At 42.0% G+C, this 18,408-nt stretch overlaps 1 pseudogene; it reads left to right on the forward strand.

The window, feature by feature from the left end:
• The first annotated feature begins 15,026 nt into the window (after positions 1–15,026).
• LOC148031291 (translocon-associated protein subunit alpha pseudogene) lies at positions 15,027–15,731 on the forward strand (annotated as a pseudogene).
• Positions 15,732–18,408: the final 2,677 nt, after the last annotated feature.

Consider the following 18,408-nt stretch of genomic DNA (forward strand, 5'->3'; position numbering starts at 1 on the left):
CTGCAAGAGTTATTTCATTGAATAATGGCCTTTTTAGTTCAAATTGTGTGCTTAAGATGGTGGACTTCTCATGTGCACAACAAACTAAAATGGTAGCACTATGCAAGAACTATGGAGAAGTATGCTTTACCATGTATGGTTCATACTCCCTCAAAGGAAAATACTTACATAAGAGTTTGATCTATTCTAGGAGAATCTATCCACATATAATTGGACTAGACTTGAAAATCCATCTTTTTTCCTATTGCAAGCCATATCCATCTAATCATTCACGTTTCTATACATAATTTTGAAAAAAATATGTAGTAGGAGAAATCAAAACAAGAAGAAAGTAAATTTGTGATGATGATTCTTCACCAATGCCATGTTCAAACTCAAAGCCTCATTGATACAATAAAAAACTAGCTTCTTGTCTTGCACAACAGCCTCTTCAAACAAACTTTTTGGGAAACTCAAATCTATCTTTGATCTACAAGAGCACAAATCATCATCTTCAAGGAAAATTTCCCATTCTCATTGCCTATTTTGTTCTTCAATATTCTAATACAGCACATGATTGATTAGCGAACCTGACAAATGCAACCTAGCTAAATAGATATCATCATCTGAGAGTGTGGCAGCACTACCTCTCTTTTGTCTAGAATACCTTAAAAATCAGCCTTGAATTGAAAAATGCGTTTAGTGATTGGCCTCCAACTTTTGTCCAAGTCTCCATTAATGCTTCTAGGTCTATTGTCCTCTTAGCTTGTGAGACCATTGGTCACTTAGATGCTCCTTCTCATGCATGTACTTGCTATACTTGACGGTCCAAGGATTTTTTGATTGAACAATGAAGAAAATAGACTTGGAAAGGAATTAGAAATGGATCAAAGACGTAGCTCTCACACCACTTGGTTATGAAGGGACTTGAGAGGAGAGAAAAAACTACAAGAAAGAGAGAAAAAGAGTGCAAAGGAGAGAGAAAGTCTAGACAAGGAGAGATAAATACTGAAAATTAAGAGAGAAAGATGGGTATAAGAAGAGATGGTCGATAGCCAAGAGATGCAAAGAGATAAGCTTGAAGGTGAAAGGACAAAGTTGTATTATTGCCAAAAAAATTGATAGTTGTGCATATGCCCTTTGCACCTTTTATATGCCCCTACCCACTCTCTTACATCAACAATACAAAATGTACTTCATTTTCAAGTGCTTAATTCTTTTATATGCATGCTATTAAAAGGTATGGTGCTACAAGCTATGCTAAAGGCACATGCAATGTATTGTATCCCATAAGTAAAGAGAAGGTAGTATTTTTTGGGTGAGAATATATAAAATGATGTACTTGGGTCATATTTCAAAACAAGCAATAGAGCAAGATCTCGGAGCAATGTCTTGTAAGTGCTTGCCAAACTAGTTTCTTCTATTCATTTCCCTTCTTTACTTAGTCAAAATGTTTCAATATGATTTTCATATACTAGTGAATAAGGTAGATTAAATGAGTGCTACTATGCACCTCATAACTATGGGTTAATAAGTGGCTTAGAGGGTATTACAACATGATGATTATCTATGGTTTTTAGTATGTATTTGTTCCAGGGGATAAATAACAACAATAATTGAGTTCAATAAGAAGAAGATGATGATTTTCATATACTAGTGAATAAGGTAGATTAAATGAGTGCTACTATGCACCTCATAACTATGGGTTAATAAGTGGCTTAGAGGGTAATACAACATGATGATTATCTATGGTTTTTAGTATGTATTTGTTCCAGGGGATAAATAACAACAGTAATTGAGTTCAATAAGAAGAAGAAGAAGAAGAAGAAGAAGAAGAAGCAATTGACGACACAGTCCATGACACCTTCTTAAGAAGGAGAAGAAGAAGAAGAAGAAGCAACAACAACAGAAGAAGCAGAAGAAAAAGCAAAAGAAGAAGCAGAAGCAAAAGAAGAAGAAGAAGAAGAAGAAGAAACTGAAGGCGCAATCCACGACACCTTATTGCCCATAGATTAGTTGCGCTTGACTTGGGCATTATGATTGAGATGTTTGTCACATTAAGTCAGTTGCTACAAGAGGAGGATTAGGTAGACTATGGGGTTGGATGAAGAGGAGCCCACTCAGAGAGACACTCTTGGTTGGTGTGCCACATAATAGAGAATGAATCATTTTTTCTTTCTTTGTAAAGCTTGAAGTGTTGAGAAATCAGATGATGTATGCCCAAAAGAGGTTGGCCCATAAGTGGCTTTGTATGAAAGATATGAGAAAAGATGTATGCTCTAGAAATTCTAGGAGGAGATGTCCAAAATCCCAAGAGCACATAGAACAAAAGTGGTACTATCCAAAAAGCTATAAAGGCATGTACTTGACACTCATTTCAATGAAATGGTACTATCAATTTGAGTCACTCAAGATTGTGTTTATGAGTCCAAGATAATCTATCTTGGAACCTAATTCACTTGAGTTACAATTCCTCATTCTAATAATGTATCTTGTGTTTGACTTGCATCCACCCTAGCCGATCTAGTTCTAGGCCCGTGTTTCTCAACATGGTATCAGAGCCATGGTTGAGCTAGATAGCTAGTGGATGCATCATACTTCTTTCCTACATACTTTAAATCCTTCCCATTTTGATTATTTCTCCTTGTACATGCCATCAAAATCCTTTTTTTCCATCTCAATTTCTTCAAGCCATCATTATAATTATCTAGGCAATTGATTTTTCAAATTAGACATAGTTAATCTACTCGTAGAGCATGCTACGACGTGATCATTGGGCTAAGCAAGGCATGTTTTTAGGAGTAGGGTCAGCATCAGTAACAACACGTGTATGTCATCAAGATGCCCTAAGGAAACATTTAGTCAGCAAAGCTTTATTTCGTCTACAAAGCATCAACACGAGCTACTCATCAGATTTCTGTAAATAGGGAAGGTTTATCCTGTTGTGAGCAATGTGTATCTGCATGCAATTGAGAAAGCAAGGAAAAAACTGTGAGCCTTGATCACAGAGAAGAAATGTGCACCCATCATGGTTTGATTAGCTTGGCACACAACCAGGACGTATGATGTGAAGACCCAGATTGGGGGACCTTTCAGAACCATGTGTAATTCTGAGAAGCTTGCTCATGGAGCCAATGCCAAGCTCGACATTGCTATCTGACTGCTGGAGCCAATGCCAAGCTCGCGACATTGCTGTCTGACATTCCGATAAGCTTGCTCATGGAGCCAATGCCAAGCTCGATGAGAGCGGAATTTAGGTGACGAGAAGTGCTTAAAAATAGCTAAAAATTATGAATATCAAGGGAAAAATATTCAATGTCAAAGGCGGCGGCTCGATCTAGGACGATTTTAAGCGCCAAAGTGCTTTAAAGGCACCCGAGTGACACTTGTTGATTTTTCATAATTTTTCAGACAGTCGTGCGGGTTGACACGAGCTACTGGCCAATGCGGGATGCTAAGCCGGACGCCCAGGATTTTTCAGAGCTCAATTCCGAGTCCGGACGGGGAAATGGCCAAGAAACCGGTCAAGATGCGAAGGGGTGGACAAGATTTGGCCAAAATGGGCAAGTGACCCTTGGGAGCCCAAAATTTAAATGTAGCATGACATTTCACATGAAATGAGATGCATGAAATCGTGGAGAAGGCGTGAGCAGGAGGGCGCCGATTTTTTCGCCCTCTTGTTGATCATGCCTCTCCCAGCCTGAAAACAACCCCCCCCCAATGATCATGGGCATTCATTCCCCTCTGGATGCTGACTCTATCACCGCCCTTCGCTCGCGCAATGATGCCCTCTTTGAAGATCTCTGATTTCAGTCTTTCTCTCTCCTCTCTCTCTCTCTTCTAAAGGCAAGTTCATGTGGGAAGAAGAAGGAAGAAGAAAGAATGATGGAGGCTTGTCCGGCATGGATCGGATTGCTCCACGGGCTGGAAATGGTGATTGGTGATTGTGCTGGACATGAAGTGCTGCTGATTTCCAAATTTGCAGCCATGGACATGAAACCCGAAACACGCAAATAAGCGGTAATTTAAAAATTTCAAAGGAAATTTGAGCTTTTATGGCTTTTGATGGATGAAATGTTGTTCATGTGGGATAAAAATTGTTCATGTTACTGTTTTCCATGAGTTCTTGCTGGTCATAATCAAAAAATCAGAAAAATATGCATTTTGTGGTTCAAAATAATACATTAAAACACGTAAAACATGAAAAAACAAGGGAAAATGAGGGTTTTTGGCATAAAAATGGGGAAGTAAATAGGAACACCAACTAAACTTTCATTTTTCTGCAAGAAGGAACTAAGGGCCACAGCCCATAACCTGTTTTGAATTTTCAGTAATTAAATAATGCATAAAAATAAGGAAAAATACAAGAAAATGGTGAAAAAACCCTAAAAAATAGGGGAAAAATGCATTTTGGGTTTCGAAAAATAAGGATAAATAAGAGCAATGTTTGTGAGTGGTTGTGGGGACTGAAGCATGAGGATTTGCCTCAGTTCAACCCCACTTTCTTGTGCTAGTGTGGTTTTTCCCGCTTTTTATACATAAAATGGTGTCAAAATACCCTATAAATCCATCCAACGATGCAATATTTAAATGGGGAAGGGTAGAGGAGTTGAAATATGTCTAAATGCCATGTGAGATGATGGGAAAGTTGCTTATTTTTATGCATAGCATTTAGGGCAGATAATAATTAAGATTAAGAGCTTAGTAGCACGAGGATCACCTCGGTGCTAAGCCCATGCAACGAAGCACGAACGGAAGTTGGAAACCATTAAAAGAATGTTTTTGCACTTGTGCACAATACTGTTTGCTAAATGTTTGAGCACTAGGCATCTACCAAATGCATAGAGCATGAAAAGAATTTAGAAAATATCAGTGACCAGCTCCTGGACATGCATTGCAATTGATTTATGAGGACATGACCTACGTTGAGAGGCAGTGAGGTACCCATGCTGTAGGTAGATGCGGGTCCCAAAAGGGAGAGCAAGTAAGGACAATGGTACATTCCTGGACACGCTTATGTGGTACCTTGAGCGACGTTTGTGTGAAATGTTTATATGTTGAGCGACGCATCGAGGGGCCAATCCCCAAGGTATAGGAGAGTTGCAGAGGGTTGACGGCATTCAGCCGTAGGAGGAACCCCATGTGTATGTGATTCGAGCCTTTTGGCTATGTGAAAGGGACTTCCTCTGAGGAGTAATATTGGGTTAGGATCAGTTGGACTACAACGTATTACAAACGCAATGTTTAGGAAGGAAGAAATTTTGATAGACGCTCCTGGCCGCGAGGCCGAGGGGTTGTCTTGTGCGTAGTGACGAGGCCCGGCTAGTGCACGAGCCAGTGCCGGCCCGCTTTTAGGTCTATCAGTGGTGCGTCTACCGGGAGCCGCTTAAAAGTGGCGGTTCTCGAATCCTGGTTGTTTAGGGACCAACTAGCAGTTTATGCCAAAGGATACTGAGATTGATCCGTTATTTATTGATAAGCATCGTCTAGCAGAAATCCAAAAGCAAGAAAGAGACGAAAGAGCTAGGCGACGCGCTGAAATTTTTAGGAGATACTCTCCTAAGCGTAGCGGCGCTGAACCCTTACGAGGGAGTGGATCTAGTGGTCTTAGTACCACAAGCAGTAAGTTAGGAGAAGGTGGAAGCTCTAGTGCTCCCCTTCCTTCTATAAGCCAGTCCACGTCAAGTACGGGAGGTGTAACCCCACCGTCCCCTATTCCTAGTGCAAATCCAATCCTTGTCATGGCGCAGCCTATTGCAATTCTAGCATGAACGACGGATTTGCCGGCTCTAGGTTACCCGCTACCCATTTTTAATGGGTTAGTTGAGGAAGATGCGGAACTCCACATTAGGGAGTTTCAAAAGCTGATGTTTAACTATCGCATCCAAGAAGAAGGACATTTAATGATGTTCTTCAATATGACTCTCAAAGGAAGAGCCGCTATATGGTATCATGGTTTAGAAGCCGGGACCATATTGAATATTGATGCATTTTATGGAGCTTTTCGAAGGGAGTTTGCCCCTGAAAGGGGTGGGCAATATTGGTTGCGTGTACTTAACGTGACCCACCAAGAACCACACGAGGATATTCGTGCTTATGCGAAGAAGATAAAAGAGGTTTTCCGTAAGTTGGACACCTCTATTCCTATCCCCGCAGCTGCCCAATTGCAATATTTCCTACATGGTTTGGACTTTAATATTCAATTGCAGTTGAGTAGTGTCCCCTTGGGGGATATAGATACTGCCATTACACGAGCACAAGAGGTAGAATCCCGACTACAAGCAGCCTATGCTTCTCGAGGAAATTCGAATATGGGTTTAGTATTGGGAAATAATGTGGCAATGGCCAATGGCAGTGATGGTCAAGGGATAGCGATAGCTCACCCTAATGGGAGAGGGAACATGATACAGAATGTGCCTTTATTACCAGCTCCCCCTAGCATATCGATGCCTACGGGCAGTCAAATGGCTCCAAATGGTGGAGGCCAGGCGGTCAATTCTAACACCATGCATGTGGCTCAACAACCTGTGCCTAATCGAATTGTTAGGCCGATTGAACGACATGGTAATGACCAGGGCTATGAGTCGAGTTCTTCCAATGTTCTTGGCGAGGTTAAGGACATGATGAAGCATTATACCGACATGATTACGGAGCAGTATCGACAAATAGCCGTTGATGTCAACTTCCCTAAAAAACAACAAAATTTGATAGGAAGTAGATACCCAGATGAGGGTGCACCTTCGAGGTTTAGTTGCAAATGGTGTGGTGGGCAGCACTATCCAAGGAATTGCCCAAATGTTAAGTGCGACATTTGTGGAAAATCTGGCCATTTAGCAGCTACTTGCTGGAGTAAGATCAGTTCCCTCCAGTGAGGAAGTCGACAACCAGGGCCTGTTAATCATCGTGCCCAAGGAAATGATTCCCAACAAGAAGATGGGCCTAAACAAATACTTCAACGACCAAAGACTACAGTGGAGGAGCTACCAAGTGGTAGTGGGGTTAGTTTGATTGAGGCTGTACGCATTAACGATGCTGAAACCTCTAATCTGCGAGCTGTCCTTACAAGAGGTCAAAAGGGTAGAGAAGCCGACAAGGATAAGCCTGTCGACGGAAACCCTAAACAAGGTGACAAAGGAACGCAAGTTTTGGTTCCTGCCATGGAAGGGGGACCTTTGAAGCCCGTAGAGAGTAAAGCTAATAAGGAACCACCAAAGAAGAAGGTGAAAGTTAAGAAAGAGGCAATAAAGCCGGTTCAGCGACCTAAAGAGCGGATGGTTTGGCGTGAAAAGCGAGCTCTATCGAACTATCATGAATTCAATTTGGCGAGCTCTCTTTGCGAAGTCAAGCCGGATGTGAATCTTTTGCAGCTTATTAAGCTTTCCCTAGGAGTACGTAAGGAATTTAGAAAGATTCTACATACCGGGTATATTGTAGAACCTTTGGGTATTGCACGAGTTGGTGATGACTGGTTTGAGCATGCTGAGAAGCATTGCCCGAGGGTTGCAGCCTATGTCGATGGGATATTAGTAGATTATGCCATTGTCGACACGGGATCATCTGTTAACATTATGAGTTCTGAACTGATGGAAAGGTTGGGTCTTGCGATCCAGAAAGATACCTCCACAATTCTCAGAATGGCAGATGATAGTCTGAGACAGCCAGAAGGTTGCATTACTAAGGTCCATGTCATTGTTGCAAATGTAGAATGCCTGTTGGACTTTAGGGTGATTCGTTTTGCAGGCCGGCCAAGTTACCAAGTATTACTCCGACGACCTTGGATCTTGCAAGCGGATTGCCAAGTAGATATACCCGCCGGTCGGCTAATATTCGGCAGAGGTGCCCAGCGTGTGGTGGTTGATGCTTATCCTGAGTCCCCGCAGAGTGAGAGAGATCCTCTATCTTCTACAGAATTGGAGACATTAGAAGATTTATCTGGCAGTGAGACATCATCGAGTGATGAGTCCAAAGAGGGATCCACCACAGAGGACATCTATCAGATCACTTTGAACGAGCCGATAGAGGCCCAAGTTCGTATAAGAGATGCAGATGTTATCGAGCTAGACCTTGGTACGCCTGATGATTCGCGGCCAATCAAATTAGGTTCTATGCTCAGCTCAGCAGAAAGGGAGGACTATGTGGCCTTGATCCAGGAATTTCGTGATATCTTTGCCTGGAGTTATGATGAGTTGAGAGGCATCCCTACTAGTCTTGCTGTTCATACAATTCCGTTGAAAGAGGGCAGTCATCCTGTACGGCAGAAAGTAAGGCGTATGCCTTTTGAACTGAGGGACGGCCTGTTTGAAGAGTTACAGAAGCTTCGAAAAGCGGGTTTGATTTTTCCTGTGCAACACACGGAATGGTGTTCGCCAGTTGTGATTAGAAAGAAGAAGAATAATCAAATTCGATTATGTGTAGACTTTAGGGAGCTGAATAAGTAGACAGTTAAGGACTACTACCCGTTGCCATTTATTGACCAGATTTTGGATCAATTAGCGGGTAGGGAGATATATTCGTTTATGGATTGCTTCGCAGGATACAACCAAATGGCAATTGCAGAAGAGGATAAGTTGAAAACAACTTTTATTACTGTATTTGGTACTTTTGCGTACCATGTGATGGCCTTTGGTTTATGCAATGCGCCTGGTTCGTGGCAACGAACAGCAGATAAGACATTCGGTGACATATCCCCTGAAGAGTTGAAGGTGTTTATTGACGACTTAGGGGCTGCCACCGTGAGAGAGAGGCAGTTGAGCATTCTAAGAAAATGCTTTGAGCGCTGTAGACAATTCTGCATCGCCTTAAGCCCACGGAAGTGTGTTTTTGGAGTACCTTATGGGCTATTGTTGGGTCATGTGGTCAGTTCGGTAGGAATTGCGACAGACCCCGAGAAGGTCAAAGTTATAGTTGCCATGGGTCCACCATGCACTCCGAAGGAAGTTCATAGCTTTCTGTCTTCGGTTGGTTATTACCGTAGATTCATAAACGTCTTGGCAGAAAGAACGTTGCCGCTTACAAATTTATTGTCCTTTAGCTGTTTGTTTGTATGGGGTGACCCTTGTAAGGTAGCATTCGAGGATGTGAAACAAGAGCTAGCAAGAGCACCCGTTTTAAAAGCACCTAAAAGAGGTGAGGTGTTTTATATATTTTCAGCAGCCACCATGTATAGTATCAACTGTTGTTTAGCCCAAATTTGGGAAGAGAAGTGGTACCACCCGATTGCTTTTGCTAGTCGGAAGCTAAGGGTATCCGAAATCAATTATACTTACATGGAGAAATTGTGTCTAGCGATGGTCTTTGGGACCAAGAAATTTAGGCATTACATTCTTTATGAGAAAGTCGTGCTTTATACGAAGGCGGAGGGACTTCGATTATTGATGAATAAGCTACAGCCGCCTGATCGTCTAGCAAAGTGGTTAATCACTTTGCAGGAATTTGATTACGAAATCAAGAGTAAGCCACGGTTGCAAGGCATCGTGGAATGTCTAGTGGACTTTGGGGAGCCGAAAGAATCTGTGGCTGAAGGTAGTGACATGGAGTTGTTATTTAAAATAGATACGGCATCTATTCCCTCCTGGTATGCTGCAATAACGCATTATTTATCAACGGGAGAGGCGGGATCCGAATTATCTAAAGCTGAGAGAAGGAAAATTAAGCAGCAAGCGTTAAAGTTTGCTTTGATCGCAGGTACATTATATCGGCAAGGGGTTGATGACATCTATCGCCGATGTGTGATGCCTGATGAAGTGCCATTCATTTTGGAAGAGTGCCATGATTCTGCTTGTGGCGGCCATTTTGCTGGACGGCTTACAGCACAAAAGGCTTTAAGAGCAGGTTATTGGTGGCCTGCCATCTTCCAGGATGCGTTTGCGTATGTTAAGCGATGCGATATTTGCCAACGACATGACAGTCGAGAGAATAGGAAACGACCACTCACCCCTATTATGGCGATACTTCCATTTGAGAAGTGGGGAATAGACTTTGTGGGTCCTATTACTCCGTCGTCGACTACGCAAAAGAGGTACATCATTGTCGCAACTGACTACTTCACAAAGTGGTCAGAAGCACGTGCAACAAGGAAAGATGATGCTAAAGAAACTACTAGTTTCCTTTTAGAGCAGATAATATGCCGGTTTGGTCCGCCGAAAGAATTAGTGTCGGACCGCGGAACCCATTTCCTGAATAAGGTGATCAAAGGTTTGACAGAGATGTGGCAAATCAAGCATAACAAGACAACCCCATATAATCCGCAAGCCAATGGGCAAGTTGAAAGCACCAACAAGCAGCTTGTGGGCATCTTATCCAAAATTGTGTCGGAAAAGAAACGGGATTGGGATAAAAAGTTATACGTGGCAGTGTGGGCTTATAATACGACCTTCAAACGAGCCACTGGCCATAACCCCGTTCAAGTTAGTATATGGGGAGGAGTGTGTCTTGCCTTTAGAAATTGAGCTGCCGACTATTCGGTTTGCCATCAATCATTCTTTGAGCGATGAAGACGCACTTTTTGAGCGCTTGACGACACTAGCACATTTAGATGAGCTTAAACTGCAGAGCTTATTGCACCAAGAAGTGGCAAAGCGTCGAATGAAGCAGTTACACAACCTCAAAGCCAAGAAATACACCTTCAAGAAAGGACAGCTTGTTCTGTATTATGACGCACGACGTGAATTATTCCCAGGCAAGCTAGAGCCCAAATGGGATGGGCCCTATAGGATCGTTAGAATAGGAAAGAATAAATCCACAGTCTTGTTAGTTGACCTTGAGGGGATATAATTTAAAAATAAGGTTAATCTTAATAAGATTAAACCTTATTATTTCTAATTGCACTAATGCTATGACTGCCCTGCAGGTCTAGGCGCGATCGATCAAACATCTGCAAGGAAATCGTGATAGAGATTGATGGGTCGTCTGATCCCTTATTTAGAACACCCATATTTAGAACAGAGGTATCATCAGGGCAAGCTCATTTGGTGGAGCAAAGGATACAAGGTGATTGAGCAAGAAGGCGGGACATTTATTTGGAAAATCAAGGTCTTCTGCCATCACTGCCTACAAATTTTGACGAGCATCCCTGTTGAATTCAATGATGATGGAGGGATGGAGCCTACAGTCCACCCGTTGAATATGCTGAATTTCGATTACCATAATTATGAGTAGAGTTCCGGATGGCGGGGTATGTAAACCCTTTATGGACGTACACCTTGTACTTTGATGGGGCGTCCAGGGGTCCATGCAAAAAAGGAAGTGTAGGAGTTGTCATCCGAGACCCCCGACGACGCATTGTCATGAAGTTAGCTGCTTATCTCGGGGCGAATTTTACCAATAATATGGCCAAATACAAAGCCCTGATTATGGGTTTGAATATTGCCAAGAAGGGTGGTATCCGCCAGTTATTGGTGAAAGGGGACTCTCAGTTGGTTTTAAACCAACTCAATGGGACGTACATGGTACGAAACCCCATCCTTTGTATGTACCATCATACTGCCATAGCCCTGGTAGACGAATTCGATAGAGTGTCTTTTCAACTGATTCCACGGAATTGGAATCAGTTTGCCGATTCATTGGCTAATTTTGCGTATGAAGAAGACATCTTCTTTAATTGTGGTCCCTGTCCCGATATATCTATTGATGGTGAGACAGGACCTGGTCGTTTGTGGGGTATGCTTTCTGAACATGCCCTCTTTGGCAGACGATGGTTGATTTGGGTGATGCAGAGGGTAAGTGAGACTCATCTGCCTTTATTATCTTGGACCCACAGATTGGTTAGACGACATGTGATGCGAACACCTCTTGCGATATACGCAGGAGGGATAGGTCATAATTTAATGCACCTAGTTTAGGGCTACGAGCCCTGTTTCCCTGAGAATGGTATGCTTTGATGTCTATCATGGTTGTTCCCAGGTGGATGTTATGCGTAGTATTGTTTGATTTCGTTAGGCCAAGAGGGCCGATCTAGTTTTGTAGCAAAGTCATGTCTGGTTTCATTAGGCCAAGAGGGCCATTTGCCTGTCTAGTGCAGGTGCGTATAATTGGGTTTTTGTTTTAAGTGCTGTGCTAGACAGGTTTGAAGGCAAGCTTGGAGGGAGCTGTTGTCGCGGCATCGAAGGAAGCTTCTTGTGGCCAATCCAGGTGATATTTCTCCTTTACGAGTACCTTTCTTTCCTGTTATACTTGTATTTGTACTTGTCGAGGGGATACATTTTTGTTGGGGACCGGCAACCAAGGCATGAAGTCCCAGGTTTAGGTTGAGTATGTTTGAGGGAGGTCGGAGTAGTCATTGCCTCCTGCAACGACATTGTTAGACATTGAAAGACCTGTTTTAGAAGGAAGTGGCCCTGTTCTGCTAGCCTGCTAGGCAGCCGTTCTAGGAGTTCTTGTTAGTAGTGAGGCAGTTAGAAAAGCCTGCTAGAAGATAATAATGATGATGCCAAGAAATCCTGAATATCCTAAAAGATGAATATAAATACGAAGGTGTGTAAAAAGGGGTTCTAACCCCTATCAAAGAAAAGAAAAGAAATGGAAATGAATAGGCAGTTGCTCATTGCCTTGCGAAGGCCTGGTAGGTTCCTGGGGACGCGTCAGACCTGGGGCCGATACCTTGTCTTCCTAGGGGTGGCTTCTTGCTGGAAAAATAATACCAAAACAAGGAAGGTTGGAGCGAAAATAAAAGTGAGCATTAAAAAAGGATTAAGTGTCGCCTTGCGAGGGCTTGGTAGGTTCTTGGGTGCCGAGACAGGTCCTGAGGCCGATGCCTTGTTCTCCTTGGGTCACTACGCTCAGCTCCCTCCTTTTTACATGCCCAAGTATGTTCATAAAATAAAAACCCTAAAAGAAGAAATGTACTGAAAGCAATTACTCCTTGATCAGGCTATAGGAGTCCTCGCCTTGTAGGAGCTCCTAGTTGTGTTGTCTTTAGTTGATAAGAAGTTCAGACTACCATTGAGGGCAACCTCTTTGACAGTTCTTTTTAGTTTGGCTGTGTTGGAACAGCTGGTTAGTGACTCACTTCGGATCTTCTATTAGATGATGCTAGGCCTACTCCTTGTGGATGTCATGCCTTGGTTCTGTCCAGGGGTAGGGGAAGCATTTTGCTGAGTTTTATTATATATTTGTTTTGTATCAGTTTGATGCTTCTTTGGTTGTTTATGTACATATATGTTCGTGGCTTCGACGGGCTGAGTTGCCCTATCCCGTGGTCGCCAATGAGAGCGGAATTTAGGTGACGGAAAGTGCTTAAAAATAGCTAAAAATTATGAATATCAAGGGAAAAATATTCAATGTCAAAGGCGGCGGCTCGATCTAGGACGATTTTAAGCGCCAAAGTGCTTTAAAGGCGCCCGAGCGACACTTGTTGATTTTTCATAATTTTTCAGACAGTCGTGCGGGTTGACACAAGCTACTGGCCAATGCGGGATGCTAAGCCGGACGCCCAGGATTTTTCAGAGCTCAATTCCGAGTCCGGACGGGGAAATGGCCAAGAAACCGGTCAAGATGCGAAGGGGTGGACAAGATTTGGCCAAAATGGGCAAGTGACCCTTGGGAGCCCAAAATTTAAATGTAGCATGACATTTCACATGAAATGAGATGCATGAAATCGTGGATAAGGCGTGAGCAGGAGGGCACCGATTTTTTCGCCCTCTTGTTGATCATGCCTCTCCCAGCCTGAAAACAACCCCCCCCAATAATCATGGGCATTCATTCCCCTCTGGATGCTGACTCTATCACCGCCCTTCGCTCGCGCAATGATGCCCTCTTTGAAGATCTCTGATTTCAGTCTTTCTCTCACCTCTCTCTCTCTCTTCTAAAGGCAAGTTCATGTGGGAAGAAGAAGGAAGAAGAAAGAATGATGGAGGCTTGTCCGGCATGGATCGGATTGCTCCACGGGCTGGAAATGGTGATTGGTGATTGTGCTGGACATGAAGTGCTGCTGATTTCCAAATTTGCAGCCATGGACATGAAACCCGAAACACGCAAATAAGCGGTAATTTAAAAATTTCAAAGGAAATTTGTGCTTTTATGGCTTTTGATGGATGAAATGTTGTTCATGTGGGATAAAAATTGTTCATGTTACTGTTTTCCATGAGTTCTTGCTAGTCATAATCAAAAAATCAGAAAAATATGCATTTTGTGGTTCAAAATAATACATTAAAACACGTAAAACATGAAAAAACAAGGGAAAATGAGGGTTTTTGGCATAAAAATGGGGAAGTAAATAGGAACACCAACTAAACTTTCATTTTTCTGCAAGAAGGAACTAAGGGCCACAGCCCATAACCTGTTTTGAATTTTCAATAATTAAATAATGCATAAAAATAAGGAAAAATACAAGAAAATGGTGAAAAAACCCTAAAAAATAGGGAAAAAATGCATTTTGGGTTTCGAAAAATAAGGATAAATAAGAGCAATGTTTGTGAGTGGTTGTGGGGACTGAAGCATGAGGATTTGCCTTAGTTCAACCCCACTTTCTTGTGCTAGTGTGGTTTTTCCCGCTTTTTATACATCAGATGGTGTCAAAATACCCTATAAATCCATCCAACGATGCAATATTTAAATGGGGAAGGGTAGAGGAGTTGAAATATGTCTAAATGCCATGTGAGATGATGGGAAAGTTGCTGATTTTTATGCATAGCATTTAGGGCGGATAATAAACCGTAGGAGGAACCCCATGTGTATGTGATTCGAGCCTTTTGGCTATGTGAAAGGGACTCCCTTTGAGGAGTAATATTGGGTTAGGATCAGTTGGACTACAACGTATTACAAACGCAATGTTTAGGAAGGCAGAAATTTTGATAGACGCTCCTGGCCGCGAGGCCGAGGGGTTGTCTTGTGCGTAGTGACGAGGCCCGGCTAGTGCATGAGCCAGTGCCGGCCCGCTTTTAGGTCCATCACTCGACATTGATGTCTGACTGCTAGAGTCGATTAAGGAGCACTCTCCCCCTCTATGTTTCTGTGTTGTGATGAGAGAGAGAGAGAGAGAGAGAGAGAGGCTGCCATCGCCTACTGATCTCAGTTCATTGTTCATCAGATTGTTACTATTCTGCAATCACATGCGTCATTGCTCAAGATGGGAGGATGACCTCATAAATAAGGTGGGAGATGCAGAAGTGGGGATTGTTGGTGGGGAAGACCAAGAGTACTCATAAGAAGATCTTAAGCCACCACCATGTGTCAAGACTGTATTCCCCACTTTCCAAATCATGCTGACAAAGCAATCCCAGCTGGAGAACAGGCTGAAATAATTGTTGGAGTTTCAAACAACGGTGATTTGCCTTTGAAAGTTCATCGCGTCTCAGCAAATCTGCATTTACCTATGACTACAGATACCTTGTTAGAACTTCTCTGTTATGGAATTTGGCAGCACAGAAGTTCCTCCATCTGTACAGGCATTCTTTCCCTATGCCTTCACAGTCAGCAAATACCTATAGCCAAGGAGTTTTGCATTGGCTGCTAGCATTGTCTATGAAGTTGATGGTCAGTCGTATGGATCGGCCTTTTACAATGGAATGATTGAAGTAGTTGAAGCCAGTGGATTTGTCAGTGGGGAGACACTCTCTCTTGTGACTCTGGGGCTGGGGATGTTGGGTCTTCTTGGAATGTTCCATCATCTTTTGGAAACAAACACTTTGGAAAGAGCTACACCTCTCACTCATACTATTAGCAATGTCTTAAAGCAAGAAGAAGATAAAGAAATTTCCGCTGTTACAAATAAAATGTTTTGCAAAAATAAAAATTTAAAAAAAAATCCATCATAGATTATGTTTTCCCAAAGTGGATCTTTCCCATAGTGGATGTAAAAACCTTACCAAGATGCAAAGTTTCAAGCCTTAACTTGACTAGGCTACCAAAGAGCTAGTCTCTTGGTCCATGTTCACATGTAGGGGGGGCAAAATCTAACAAGGGTAGAGACTCATCATTTGAGGGGGGGTGCTGGGAAATCAAAAGATGTATGCCCAAAAGATGCTGGCCCATAAGTGGCTTTGTATGAAAGATATGAGGAAAGATGTATGCTCTAGAAATTCTAGGAAGAGATGTCCAAAATCCCATAAGCACATAGAACAAAAGTGGTACTATCCAAAAAGCTATAAAGGCATGTACTTGACTCTCATTTCAATGAAATGATACTATCAATTTGAGTCACTCAAGATTGTGTTTATGAGTTCAAGCTAATCTATCTTGGAACCTAATTCATTTGAGTTACAATTCCTCATTCTGATAATGTATCTTGTGTTTGACTTGCATCCACCATAGCCAATCTAATTCTAGGTCCATGTTTCTCAACATGAAGGTCATCAATTTGGCCACTTACTGTGAGAGAGGATACTTTTGCAAGAGGTTCTAGTCAAATCAATCATCTTGCACAAACCTTGAAAGACAAGGTGATGAGGCTCTTAGCTATGAATGATAGCTCAATAGCTCAACATGAGAAGATACAATGAGGTTCTAGCTGAAGCAACAATGTAGAGACTACTTCCACCTTGTCAATGCAAGAGATAAACATGGCTCCATTTGACCTATCCCCATCGCATTCCATGCTGCTACAGATGGTGTCCCCCTCCATGATTTTTGATCCTTTGTGAGGGTGCTATAGATGGTGCCCCCTCCACGATTTCTGATCCTCCACAATGGTGCTAGATATGGTGCCCCCTCCACGATACATTAATATATATGCTTGTAATCTTTAAATATTTCATTCTTTGCAACTAGGATTAGAAATTACCATTGAGCAAAAAATGCAAAGCGGTAAGACCTTCCTATATCCTGTAAAAGAATGTTCTATTTTCATTATGCACGTGTCCAATTTTGTTGTTCAAAATCAAATACAATGCCATATACTCTATGAAACCATTGAGCCAAAGTTTGACAAAATCCCAAATCTCATGAATTCCAAAATTATCTATGTAATGTCTCATAAAACCATGTATGCTATGAAGCTATCAAACCAAAGCAATGTATCTCTGTGTATCCATTCTATTGAGCAAAAGAGACTATCATTAAGCTTGATTAAAGAAAAATCCAAGACAAAGATGAAGGTCATGAAGTCAGAAGTCCAAGAAGATCAAGAGGAGTAAGGACACCATGAAGTCTACCAAAGAATGTCAAAGCCCAAGAAAGAAAGGAAGAAGAGAAAAAGTAGAGAAAAAACAAGAGGAGAGAATCAAAGCTAAGAAGATTAACAAAGAGCCAAAGAACAATAAGCACCAAAGATAAAAATAAAAATGTCCACCATTGGCACCAATGATGTAGCCAAGGGGACCAAAATAATTCGAAAATTTGAATTGTATTGCCTTCACTCTTTGTCACTGCATAAGCCAAAGGCCTCGTAGGCATTCAAGGGGGTAACCTGCATTCTTAGATGCATTTATCTAAAGGATAAGCTAGCACCAAGGGGGGATGTTTAAAGGTATGGTGCTACAAGCTTGCTAAAGGCACATGCAATGTATTGTATCCCATAAGTAAAGAGAATGTAGTATGTTATAGGTGAGAAGCTATAAAATGATGTACTTGCCTCATATTTCAAAACAAGAAATAGAGTAAGATCTTGGATCAATGTCTTGTAAGTGCTGGCCAAACTAGTTTCTTTTATTCATTTCCCTTCTTTACTTAGTTGAAATGTATCAATATGATTTTTTTTCCACCTTAGCTACCAACTAATCTCTACATCCACCATGAATTTTATCACATGCTTGCACCACTTTCTAGCATTTGACAACAACAATCCAATCCCGACACTCTACTTTATGGCCCCCTCACTCACCCCTATGGCCCTTCCAATACATGGCTTGTAGCACCCTCTTGCATAGGTGTCTATCAAATATGTGGTTTACCAACTCCTTTATAAGGATTATTTTGTGCATGTTTGAACAACACCTTCCACACACAGCCTTCAAAATGGAGAAGTGAGTTGCCTGTTTGAGGTGAAACTTGTATGTATGATGACAATATCACATCAGGTTCCATGTGATGTATTGCCATATTGAGGCATCCTTCCCCAAAGCTCCTCGTCCCTTTTGGTGACTTATGAATTCATTGATATTGAACACAACCTACATCGATTAGAAGTTAGCTCAAAATAGTATGCAAAGTAAAACAAAATCTCTATATGGACAATTGTTGCACTTACTTCTTGCTCATCATTGACAACAACCTTCAATTGAATGCTTGCTACTCTTCATGTTGTAGGGGTACCTAGCCCACCACCAAGATAGCTTGCATTGATTTAAACAATTGGGGGCTAATTGTAGTGTGCTTTGCTAAGTCGATGGCATCCCCAAGAACCATGATTGTGCCTTGTACATCTTTAAGTTATGGATTGTTGTACTCCATGGGCATGTCCTCTAACACTAATGAAAATTCATTGGCAATTGCCAGCATCGACAATGCCTCATCCTCCCTCACTCTAAAACTTTTCTCCACATTGTGATCATGGCT

This window comes from Lygodium microphyllum, chromosome 9 (genome assembly GCF_053477565.2).
Source record: "Lygodium microphyllum isolate KBCC chromosome 9, Lygodium_microphyllum_v1.1.10, whole genome shotgun sequence".
Lineage (NCBI taxonomy): Eukaryota > Viridiplantae > Streptophyta > Polypodiopsida > Schizaeales > Lygodiaceae > Lygodium > Lygodium microphyllum.